General features: G+C 38.9%; 1 protein-coding gene across 1 annotated transcript in view; it reads left to right on the top strand.

Annotated features, from left to right (window-relative positions):
* Positions 1 to 13,152, top strand: part of NECAB1 (N-terminal EF-hand calcium binding protein 1) — a 218,656-nt gene that overhangs the window by 63,917 nt on the left and 141,587 nt on the right. The gene's annotated exons all lie outside the window — the stretch shown is intronic.

Below are 13,152 nucleotides of genomic sequence, written 5' to 3'. Positions count from 1 at the left end.
GAACATTTTGCATTTTTTAACTTAATATAGTGCTTGCTTTTTGCAACTTCTGTCTTTTCCAAAAACATATATAAATCCCAGAAGAATATATTTTCCCCTCGTGTACATACAAGGCACTTAAATGAATTTTGTGAAAACACAATACTGAATTTAAGAAGAAAAAAGTAAGAATTCATTTCTTACGCCTAAATCTATTTTTCTCTGCTAGATTGAACAATTTTCTGAATGCTTCTACTGGTCTTTCTTATATTGCTTGCCTGATGGCAAAGATTGAATTCTGAGAGGCAAAGTGATGTTTAAAATAAGCCAACAAGATTGAATTTTAGAAACTAGGAAGAAGGATCAAGCATTTTCGGAGGCACACCAGATTCAGAGTTATGCATAACAATTTTTTATCATATAAAAAGAAAGGCGTAAACATGCTCCAAACGCATCATTTTTTCTACTCTTCAAAGTAGCCTTTATGTTTCTTAGTTTTTTTCATCTTTTGAAAAGATTTAGACATTCCTAGTCATATCAAACTTTCTTAAATTAAGACAGTTTTCTGATGCTTTTTGTATACTTACAAAAATCTGTAGGTGTTTTCTGAAACTTAATTCTTCAATATTTCCATCTTGTAAAACCCCCTTATTCATGAAACCATTATATATGATGCAAAACAGAATTCTTTATCTAGACATTTTATTAAATAATACATAAGGAGATTGGGGAGTATTAATGTTTAATACTTGATTGACATTATTTGGATACCCTTTAAAATGTATAATCATAAACTATTTTAAGTTAAAATCGGGCTTTTCTAAAAATCAGTTATTTTAAGAGATTAAACAATAGAGACCTAATTTATTCGTGACAGAACCAGATCAGATTCCAGTTTTTATTCCACATTGTACCGATGTTTCCCATGTAACACATGTTTCTTAAAAATAAATTCTGGGGGGGGGGGGGGGCGCCTGGGTGGCTCAGTGGGTTAAAGCCTCTGCCTTTGGCTCAGGTCATGATCTCAGGGTCCTGGGATCGAGTCTGGCATCGGGCTCTCTGCTCAGCAGGGAGCCTGCTTCCTCCTCTCTCTCTGCCTGCCTCTCTGCCTACTTGTGATCTCTGTCTGTCAAATAAATAAATAAAATCTTTAAAAATAAATAAATTCTGGGTTCCCCTGGGTGTCTCAGTTGGCTAAGTGGCTGATTCTTGGTTTCCTCTCAGGTCATGGTCTCAGAGTCCTGGGACCAAGTCCCACATCGGGCTCCACACTCAGGAGTCTGCCTGAGGATTCCTTTTCCTTCTGCCCCTCTTCTTGCTCCTGTGCTCTCTCTCTCTCTCAAATAAACAAATAAATCTTAAAAAAAAAAAAAAAAAGAAAAAAATTCTGAAAACTAAAACAGACATTAAAAATAGTCACACAATTACATCTGTCTGTATTGGCACTTTTCAAAGTGTCGTCCCCAGACTGACAGTGGCTCACAAATTGTTGCTTGTCTACCTGAGATAAGGGGAAAACCTCACAGTATCTAGAAACTTTTGTTGCAGCTCAATATTTGCTACAATATCCAAGTGCATGATCTAGTTATTCATTTTTATAGGTTTTTTTATATAACTATCACTCTGGCAGAAAATGAAAATTTAAAAATCTCACCCTTCCCCACAGAGAGTTTGAGAAACACTACTCTGGAGAATGTTTGTGAGGCTCCTGAAGGAATTCCAGGTGGAAAAGGAGCTGGATAAGAAACAATGCTGAGGTGGAAGGAGGAAAGGAAGGGCTTCCCACCACTCAGGAGCAGATGCAGCTGAGCCAGCAAAAGTCCCAAATTTTAACGTCCCTTGTGAGGAGAAGATTAATTTTCTCTTTGTAGAAAAGAGGTGCTGTCATTACTTATGAATTCTCAGTCTTTTTTCAGCCACATGTGACAGAAACTAAACTCAAAGTAGATTAAGAAAGAGGAAGAGGGAGAAAGAGAAAGAGAATTCATGGATTCCATGACTAGGGAGTGGAGACTCTTGGTGTAAAGATTGTCCCAGAAATTATAGGGACTTGGGGGCATTATTCTTATTCATTCATGCTGTCCCATGCCTTCTCCTACCCCACTCTCCAGTTGTTTCTCTGTCAGGATTGCCCCTAGTCCATTCCACAACAGATAAGATTCTGCCACGTGGAGAGTAGGGTGAGTGGCTTTACGTAGTGTGAGGCTCTATCATATTCTCTTAGTCCCTCTGGAGGTAAGAGGGAGCTGTTCTCTTAAGAGACCATATGTAAGATTCCAAAGCAGTGCTCTAAATGGCCCCACTTACACTTTGGGGCCATTCATCACAGCCAAGGGGAGAGGAGAGTATTTTCATGCACATGCATATGGCCAAGTGGATTGGGTTGAAGTGGGGGGGGAACTGGGATACTACGATCAACAGCTCCCTCAGAAACATACGGCTGAGGGCAGGTTCCGCAGAGATAGGGGATGGTGGTACAGAAGAATGGAAGGGAGGAGCAGAACAAGCAAGAGGTGTCTACTGCATTAGAAAAACGAATCTTTTCAGTGTCAGAACTAATTGGTCTCAGAAATAGCAGGAGGGGAAAGAAATAACAGAGAGAAAAAGAAAAAGGAAGAACTCCCCAGCAGATTCTGGGAGCTCTGAAGGGGGCAGCATGGGAGGGCGCCTGACATTAAGCAACAGAGAGGAAGCAGTGAGACAAAACAGAAAAGGGAACTGGGAGGGCAGGGAGTCACATATTCATTGTCCCCTGAGGACACGAGCTGTGGTGGGACGGCTTTTTAGTTCTGGAAGATATGGACGGCAGTCAGCCAGTTTGAGCTCAACATCCCCTAACAGTTAAGAGTGTCATAAACCACAGCCGCTGCTTGTGGTTATGTCACGCTTCAGCAGTTATAAATCTCGGGCTGATGAAAACAGTGTCTGGTAAATTTGTGTTACGTTTCCCTGAGCCTCTGCTCCAGTATTTCCTTCCAGGGATACAACCGGAAAGAGAGTGAAGTTTTTTTTCCCTATATGTGCTATACCTTGGCAAAAGAATGTCTGTAAAACATAGATCCATTATACTCTTCCCCGTGTTCAACTTTTATACCTGACCTAACACTCAAGATGCCATTTTTAACATTATTTGTGTGCCGAAAGCTGTTCAAAATCAGAGCCTTGGAGAAAACTTAACATCATGTTGGAAGCTGCGAATGGTAGGCGGGGGAGCCCCCCTATTCACAAATGCCTGAAGTTAATTAGGGGAAGGCTCAGGTGCATGTGCCCTGAACAGGTTAGGGTGAATGAGGCAGGGCTGGCGTCAGAGAACAGGTGTTGCTTGTGGCTCCTGATGGTAGGCTCTTCGGTCAAAAGCAGATCAAGGGAAAGATGCTGCATGCCGGTTCCATTAGCTGTAGTCCTGGAACCATCACCTGGAAGCATGAGAGAAATGCAAACTCTTGGGCCCCTCCTCATAACAGAGAATCTCTGGGCCCGGGGCTCGGAAGCCTGTGTTTCCCGGGTGCACCACGGGATCCCTGCGCACACGCAGCTCCATCAACACCGGCGACCGGGCCCACCGGAAGAGCCACAAAGGTGGCCACACAAGCCGGACTCATGTGTGGGGGAGGAGAGGACTCGTAAGTAAGTAAGTAAGCCTTCATGTCAGCCACTGAGACACTGAAGCTGTGTGGATAGTTTGTTCTGAGAGAAGAGAGGCAAAGGGACAGGAACATGACTCCAGAGAATTTTTACTCAAGTCCGCCTTCTCCACGAGGCTTTGTGTATGGCTTACAATAGAGCAAGGTCAAATATACAATTTTTGTTTGGAGTCTGACTTTTTGTATAAGCGGGTTCTGTGTGCTGCTAAATGGAACTTAGACCTCTGGAGGGACAGAGAAGTAAGTAACAGAGGATATTATGTTGACAGAATTGTTGCATATATGCTATTAACATGGTGTGTATAACTGTAATACATTTAAGCGACATTTCACCCTGCAGCAGATACTGTTTGCAAATTGTTTCCTTTCTAAGAAATACTTTGGTTTAAGACCCAGTGCTAACGGTAAAGGCTGCTTTCTGAAACCACCTTGGCAACTTTCTAAAGAAGAGCTTCTTGAGCCACATCTGATTTTTTTTTTTTAAGATTTTTATTTATTTATTTGACAGAGATCACAAGTAGGCAGAGGCAGGCAGAGAGAGAGAGAGAGAGAGAGAGAGAGAGGAGGTAGCAGGCTCCCCGCTGAGCAAAGAGCCTGACGAAGGGCTCAATCTCAGGACCCCGGGATCACTACCTGAGCCAAAGGCAGAAGCTTTAACCCACTGAGCCACCCAGGCGCCCCCATCTTGAATTTTTAAAGCATAATCTCTAAGCGTTATGCCTGAAAATCTCCATTAAAAAAATTCTCCAGGTGGTTCAGATGCTCAGCCAGATTTAGAAACCTCTAAAAAACTAGAAAACAGTCACAGGTATGAACCAATTAGATGTCTTTTTTTGTTTGTTTTAATTTTAGGCTTGGACAAAGAAATATGCTTCCCCCTTGTCAGGATTACACCTGTATTTCAGATTCCTCCTCCCTGTCTCTGCTTGGCATCTCTCCACCTGTTACCACCTCTTTCTTCTCTGCCTATTGGTTCCAGCCTGGGGAACATAACATTCTCTTTTCATTTGAACTCCTCTCACTATGTCTTCTTAGTTCTGCCTTATTTCTTGCTTTCATGTCCCATTTTTTCAGAGTCAGGTTTATGTTCTGCCTGCATTTCCTAGGCCCCCATATTTCAGGAAGGACTGAAACTATTGCTCAAAAGTGGCCAAAGACATTAAATGTGAACTATACTGGTTCTTCTTCATTCCTTATTTTGTCTTTCTTCAGTCTAGGGAGCTCTTACAACTCTCTTCTTGATTTCTGAGACCCCAGATTTTTTATCCCCTGCTCACTCTATTTCGTCTCTTTTTCAGTATGTGGTATATGGTATTTTTTTATGTGGTATATATTTTTATGTGGTATATGGTATTTTATGGTATATGGTATATCTTTCTCTGCCTTATGTATTTTGCATACTGTAATGCCTTCAAGGTCCATCTGTGTGTTTCCAAATGTCGGGATTCCCTTTTTCGTATTTGAATAATATTCATAAGTATGTCTCACAACTTCTTTATCCATTCATTCATCTATAGGCACTTAGATTGTTCCCATGTCTTGGCTATTGTAAATAATGCTGCAATGCTGCAATGCACGGATGTCTTCTTGAGTTAGTGTTTTTGTTTTCTTCATATAAATACCCAGAAGTGGGATTACTAGTTTTCTGAGGTCCCTCCATACTGTTTTCCATAGGGCTCTGCCAGTTTGCATTCCCAGAAGAGTGCATGAACCTTCTCTCTTCTCTGTACCTCACTAACACTAGTTATTTATTATCTTTTTGATGATAGCCATTCTGACAGGTGTGAGGGGATAGCTCAGTGTGGATTCGATTTGCATTTCCTTGATGACTAGTGATGTTGAGCACGTTGTCATGCACCTGTTGGCCATTTGTCTTCTGAAGAATGTCTATAAAAGTCTCTGACAGTTTTTCAATTAGGTTGTTTTTTGGCTTGAGTTGTGTCAGTTTTTTATATATTTTTGTATTAACTGCTTATCAGATATGCAACTAACAAATATTTTCTCTCCTTCCATAGCGTGTCTTTTCATTTTGTTAATGGTTTTTTGTTTGTTTGTTTGTTTTCTGTGAAAAAGCTTTTTAGTTTGATAAGTTCCACTTGTTTATTTTTGCTTTTGTTGCCTTTACTTTTAGTGTCAAATCCAAATAAAGTCAAGACCAGTGACCAGGAGCTTTGTTTTTTTCAAGACGTCTTATTGTTGAAGCTATTAAATTTAGGTCTTTAATTTCCATTTTAAATTTAAGTCTTAAATTTACGTCTCATCAGTTGGAGTTCATTTTTGTATGCAATATAAGGCAGGGGCCCGGTTTCATTCTTTGCATGTGGCTGTCCAGTTTTCTGCTCACCATTTATTAAAGAGACTCTCTCTGGGGCGCCTGGGTGGCTCAGTGGGTTAAGCCGCTGCCTTCGGCTCAGGTCATTATCTCAGAGTCCTGGAATCGAGTCCCGCATCAGGCTCTCTGCTCAGCGGAGAGCCTGCTTCCCTCTCTCTCTCTCTCTGGCTGCCCTTCCGTCTACTTGTGATTTCTCTCTGTCAAATTAATAAATAAAATCTTTAAAAAAAAAAAAAAAGAGACTCTCTTTTCCCCATTGTGTATCTTTGGCACCTTTGACATAAATTATGTATATTCATGGGTTTATTTCTGGACTCTTTGATCTGTTCTATTGGTACATGTTTTTATGCTAATAACACTATTTTATTATAGATTTGTAATATATATAGTTTGAGATCAGAGATCATGATTCTTCCAGCTTTGTTCTTCTCAAGATGGCTTTGGCTATTTGGGGTCTTTTGTAGTTCTATACACATTTTAGAATTCTTCCTATTTCTAAAAAATGCCACTGGGATTTTGATAAGGATTGCCTTGAATCTGTAGATTGCTTTGGATAGTATGGACACAATAATGTTCTTTCAATTCATGAGCACAGACTATCTTGCTCTTATTTGTGTCTTCAGTTCCTTTCATCAGTGGGTTAAATATATTCCCATCACAAATTGAGATTGCTCTCTACTGGGCTCTTAGAAGATGGTCATCTTTAGGATTCAGTTCAAAAAGTATTAATCAGGTCCCTGCCTTGTGTCTGTTCTTATTTTTAATATTTGTTATATAGTAAGTGGGAATAAGTACCTACCCTCATGTGACTTGAGAGTTGAGTAGAGGAAAAGCCAGCGGGAGAGATCACTATCTTCTGCTTTGGTAGGTGCGATGACATGGTGCTTTAGACTGAAGAGTCCAAATGAAGGTTTGTCCATGGCTCCTCCTTCAAACTACAAACACTATGTAGGTTGCCTATTCTTATGGCTTTGAGGGCCCCCATGTGTTGATGACTCCAAATATTTATTATTGAGTCCAGGATTCCTATATCTAGTGGTTAAGAACATTCTTGAGTTAAATGCACCTGGGTGTGAATCTTGGTCCTGCCACTCATTAGATGTGTGACCTCAGATAAGTTACTGAACCTCACATGAGGCCAAGTCTCCTACTTGTACAATGGGGAATCATGAAATCAGAGCTGCAGAAAGTGAGCTACCCCAGGTAAAGCTCTCAACATTGTACCTGAATATGCCAAGTACTCCAGATATGTTGCTGCTATTAACTTTGAATTCCTCATTTTAAAAAATTCATTATTTTTATTCTTCTCCATATTTGACTCTTTAGGGTACCATAAGCTTTCATTTCGAATTCCCAAACTTTAGTTCATCTAATTCAATATTGTAACTGCCAACTTTTGAACCAGCTCTACAGTTCACTAAATGCTCAAGGGCTATGAAAATGACACAGAAATGAAAAGGTGGTGTTATTTTGCATGTATGACTTTGGAATCTACCACAGCACATGGTAAAGCGTGTATTAGTTTCCTAGGACTGCTGTGACAAACCACAGACTGGGTATCCTTAAAAAACAGAAATCTTCTGGAGGCTAGTAGTCTAACAGCAAGCTGTTGGCATGCCATGCTTTTTCAGAGTTTCCAGAAGAGTCTGACTTTAATCGGTCCCAGTATTAGTGAGGTTCAGATTATTGATTGTGGTATCTCCTATAAATTCCTCCTATATAGGCCACCCAAATGCAGTGTGTTCTGATCACGATAGACTCTGAGCCTGCACTTAAAGCCAGCTGCTTGCCAAATGCTGCCTCCTACAACACTCCACAGCCCTCATCTCCCATATACTTACAACCATTTCACCTGTAATTACAGGCTCTGACCCACTCTAGGTTCTAGGAACGATTTTGGCCTTCAACAGAAGGGATTTACGGAGGTCTTACCAGTGTTTACTCAAAGTCCTATCACACCATGTTGATTGCTTGGCCGTACATATTGCTTTGATTCTAATGACTGAGTATTTGTCTTAATTATAAGAACCATCCTAAAAAGAAACTGTAATCATGTGAGGCAATGGATGCATTGGTTAACTTGATGATGGTAATCATTTTATACTGGGGAAAAAATGTTAATGTTTAAAAGGAGCAATCTCCATTTCTATCCCGGTTCTGGTTTTCTTGGCTCATTGCACAGTCTAAGTCCCTGTTTGATAACCTGTGTGGTATTGCCATTCCTCTACAAGCAGGGATCTGCATTCATGCTGCCTCTTGGGTCAGGGGTCTGGTACTAAAGTAACTTGCCCCTGCCCGTGGGGACAACTGAATAGAACCTGTTTCTGAAATCCCTCTGGCCATCATTCTGTCACTGTAGTCCTTTATATGAGGGCTCTCAGCTGAGAGAGCTCACTTCAGCTTAGTTTGTATCCAGAGCTTCTGCTCCATCAGAAGGGACCCCTACCATTCTAGAGGTATAGGCCTTATCCCACCTCCAGCAGAGGGGACCAGACTCTTTATGACCAGTTACAGATTTACTTCATGGAATTAAAAACTATTCCAACATATCTTTAAGGTCAGAGCCTTTATCATTCTTCTGATCTCCCGGTATTGCTTCTGTTGATTTTCATTAGTGTTGTTTTGTTTGGTGCGTCAGAACTAGCTGAATACATTTGCTCTGACGATGATGGAAAGACATTCTGCTCAAATGATTCTTAGTGAATTGGAAGATCATAATAATCTTTTTTAAAATGAACACTACAGTGGCTGAGCATATTTGTTTCTTAACTAGCCTGCTCGTCTGCCAATAAACCAATGTAGGCATTGCTACGGGGTTCCCATCAGGGAATAACTAAGCGTGTTGCTCACTGAGTCACATTCTCCTTGCCTCAGATACTGTCTAGAAGTAAACATCTTTGTAAGCCAAAATTAACTCCTTCAGGTTATTAGGGAGCTTGTGGTGTGTTGCAATCTGTTTTGCCAACTGACGAAAAAAACCTATTTGCACTGGTAATATTCAGACTAACCAGTGATAAACGAGAAGACAGTAAAATATGAAGTAGGACTTAGACTGTTAAGGTTTCTGCTTAGATCCACAGTGTATTAATTTTGAAGAAGAAACTAAAAATCTCAAATATAATCAGAAGCAAAGGGGTTGAGAATGGTGGTTTTTCAGTGTGAAAGTCCTAATCCTTTGCTGTTATTTATACAGCAAACGCAGCTAAATCCTTTGAAAAATACTTCAGAGATAACTAAGAATGTTCACATGAATGTAAAATTGTTTAGAGGTGGACTCTGGAATTGAGGGCTGGCATATGAAAGGTTATATTAGAAAGATTCTGAATTCTGAAGTAGCAATCCGTCTGCACTCCCAAATCTATTTTCTTGACAATAAACATACTTCTCAGGAGAGCAGTTCAGTTCTTCAGAACATACAGTGCCCAACAATAGAAGAGTCCAGTCAAAACAACTTCAGATGCCCCCGAGACTTGTAAATGAATGGTGTTCAGTATATGTTGTGTCTGTGTTACACTTACAGTGTCTGAATGGTGTTTTCTTGTAAAGTTGAGAGGCAGGTCCAAACTGACAGATATATTGTAATTTATACAAAATAGATTCATAAGTTAAATCATGTGAACCTTACCTTTTATGCTTCATCTTTTCCCAATTTTCTATTTATAATCAGAGTTTGCTTTTCCCGTTATAAATGAAACCTTATAATAAGAGAAACCAAAGATTTGGAAAACTGTAAAGAAGGCAAGAGCAAACTCATCCAAAGTCCCAGCATCCAGAAGCAGTGTGACCTGTTACTGGTATTGTTACTTAATTTTTTGCCAAGTACTTAACATATGCATTTTTTAAATTTTATATATACCATTTATATCTGGTTTTACATTTTAACCTTTTAAACATAAACTTTTTTCAAGCAATTGACAAATCTTTAGATACATTTTAATGATTATATAATGATATGCAATTTGCTTAGTTATTCTGCTAATGAACACTTCGTTTGTTTCCATTTCTCCCCCTCACAACTGTCAGTCAGGCGGCAGTGAATGTCTTTGTTCTTTACCCCTCCTTGGCTTCTAGCTGAGAATGCATTCTGGTAGTAACACCCCTCTGCTTCTGTTTCAGTAAAGATGTTTACAATGTGACTAGCATTTTTTTTTTTAAACGTGACTTTCCATTTTTTTAAAAAATGGCATAGCTGAAAGATTATAGGTTTTCTTACTATAAACACGGAAAAAAGCAGAACAATATCACACACTCTCAGATACACTGTAGGCTTATCTATGGCTTAATATTTCTTTACAACCCTGTGTTACTACAGGATGGAGCTATCTCGAAAGAAATCAGTCCTATAGAATTCACCCATGTAAGTCTACTATAAAAAGAACAAACAACACAGCACAGAAACAGCTAAATAAAGGAATGTTTGAGGGGATCACTTAAAATGCTTTAAGAACATAGCATTTTATTGAGGAACAAGTAGAACTAATGTCATGCAAATTACTCTGAACTATGTTTGATGATATATTCCATGTTATTCAGTTTCCATAATGGATTGACTGTTTATTCCTTTGAAATTAAAAAAAATCTCATTATGAATCTGTGAACCATTCTGAGGAAGATACAAAAACAGAGTGACCCTTAATGTCCTTTTCCAAGTCTGAAGTTCTATGGAAATACTGAGGTTAGGAAATGACATGTAAGTATTAATGACCAAAATGCTTGACATGATACTAAAAATGTCTAAGTGGTCTAATTCTGAATCCAATAAGATTCCAAGCTTTGATGGTTTTACCTTAAAACCCTTCCCTTCTGTGTATTCTTTTTGCTCCTCTCTCTATCACTGCCTATCCGTCCTACACTTCTGATCAAGCTCCCATTTTAGCCAATGCTTTTTTGGCTTGAAATTTTGATATATAAAGACTTGAAAATCATATCCTATGTAGGCACACTGTATTAATACTTATACACTGTAAAATTATGTGCAAAAAAGTATAAGCTTAAATATAAATACAGATATTTAAGAACTGCTGGATTTAATAATGGCATTGAATCAATATTAATCCCATCACTTGAACATAAGAGAACATATTTATTTGTAGAAACTACACCCTGAAGCATTTAGGGGTAAAGAATATCATTATCTGCAATGTATAATCAAGTGAGTTAAAGAAACATATACAGAGAAAGAATGTGGTAAGCAAAATAAAATGCCAACAACTGGGGGAATGGTTAGGTGAAGGGCCCCCTTTTTTTTTTGTAGGTTGGAATTATTTCAAAATAAAGTTTTAAAGGTGTGTGTGTCTGATGTGCAGGTACTTCTTCTTGCTCCCATTGGATGGCCTTGTACACCCTTTGGGTTGTATACTTCAATCTGGAATCAACTGGTCCAGACTATAGAAATAATATCCAAACTGCTCTCTAAGCCTCTTTTCATCCTCTTTTGGTCTAACCTCAACCAATCTGTTAGTGAACTTCCTAAAGTATGAATCAGATGATGTCATTCGCTTTTAAAATTCTCTGTGACTCCAAGTTGACAAGAGAACATAGAAACTTTTTAGATGATCACATGAGGCTTTTCATTGTTTTGTTCCATTTCTTCATTGATGATCTATGTTCCACTCGAAGGAACTATTCGTGTTCATAAATTTTATTGCAAATAGTGTTTCTTCTAACTGGAATGTTCTTCCTTTGCCTGCCTTTTCTACTCCTACTTAGCACTTGAGATTTAGCCTCAAAATTTCATCCTCTATAGCCCCTGATAATCTTGCAATGAGCCACTTCCCTCATAGTAACTATTTTATCACATTATTATTATTTACTGTAGAAGTCTACTTCTAAATCCAGCTGCTAGAGACAAGTGATCGGACATACTCCTTTCAGTATCTGTTGCAACCTCATTGATCTGTGGTGGTTAGAACAGTGCCTGGCACATAATGGTGAATGCCTGTGGGGAAAAATGAATGAATGACTGAACAGAAACCCACACTGAAACTGCTGCAGAAGGCTTTACGTTTTCTGCCTGGTGGCAAATGCTACTTTACAAAAAGACCTGCTCAAGAGAGGAGATATCCTTTATACAAGATCAAATATTCAGTATCTGAGGATAAAATCCTTAATTTAAAATTAGTACAACTAGGGATGGAACTGGTTAAAAGACCCAGGGTTTGGAATGATCCCACGAATAACCCTCCAGCCCAGCAGCCCTGCCTGCCACATAGAGGAGGACTGGATTATGACCTTCATTTACACTGGGCTTTCACCAGTGGAAGCTGAATTAAAGTCCGAGATTTTCAGTTAATTGATGTTTGCAGTTGACTTTAGTAAGTCTTTATCATCTTTCAGAGACTTTTATTCCAATTTCATTTAAACTTTTTATAATTAGGAGTGAATATTTGAATTTTATTAAATTCCCATCTGGTGTTAAGTAGGAATTTTCTCCTCTAAGTTACAATGTATCTTAGATTGATTTATTGTCAATTTTGAACCATTCTTGAATTCCTATACCGTGCCTGCCATGGTCAAGACCTTGTTCTAATAGGAATGAATTATATCTGCTAATATTTCATCTGCTATGCTATATTTATATATTTATCTTCATAAGACTAAGAGGTAACTATTGTTTACATGGAAATATAATTTACATGTAAATATAATGCAAAAAGACATGTGACTCTTTGTCATGTGTCAGAAATCATTCCAAACGGCATGGAGTCAAACTTACCACATAGATTGAGTTTAGATATGGAAGTTCTAGCAGTTCTAACCAGTCAGGAATCCAGATAGCTAACATATTTTAAGTGCTTATTTTGTGCTAGTTACTCTTTTAACTGCTTTAAATGTATTAGCCCATTTATATCCTATTGTATTCCTATGAAACAGAACCTACTATTCCCTCTTGTTGTCGAGGAACTGAGCCCTAGGATGTAAAGAAGTCATGGTCACATGGGTGGTAAATGGTAGAGTCAAGATTTGAACTCAGGCATTCTGGCTCCAGAGTCTCTGTTCTTCACAATTAGGCAGTATTCCCCAGCATGATACTGGGGGAGACACAAACCCCAGAAATTATTTGCTCAAAGTTAGAATCTGATGTAATCATTGTTTGTTTTTTAAAATATTTTATTTATTTATTTGACAGACAGAGATCACAGGTAGGCAGAGAGGCAGGCAGAGAAAGAGGAAGAGCAGCCTCCCCATTGAGCAGAG

The sequence above is a fragment of the Mustela lutreola genome, chromosome 3 (assembly GCF_030435805.1).
Source record: "Mustela lutreola isolate mMusLut2 chromosome 3, mMusLut2.pri, whole genome shotgun sequence".
Classification (NCBI taxonomy): Eukaryota; Metazoa; Chordata; class Mammalia; order Carnivora; family Mustelidae; genus Mustela; species Mustela lutreola.
Note: the sequence above shows the minus strand (reverse complement) of the source record. Positions and strands in the feature narration are given on the sequence as shown.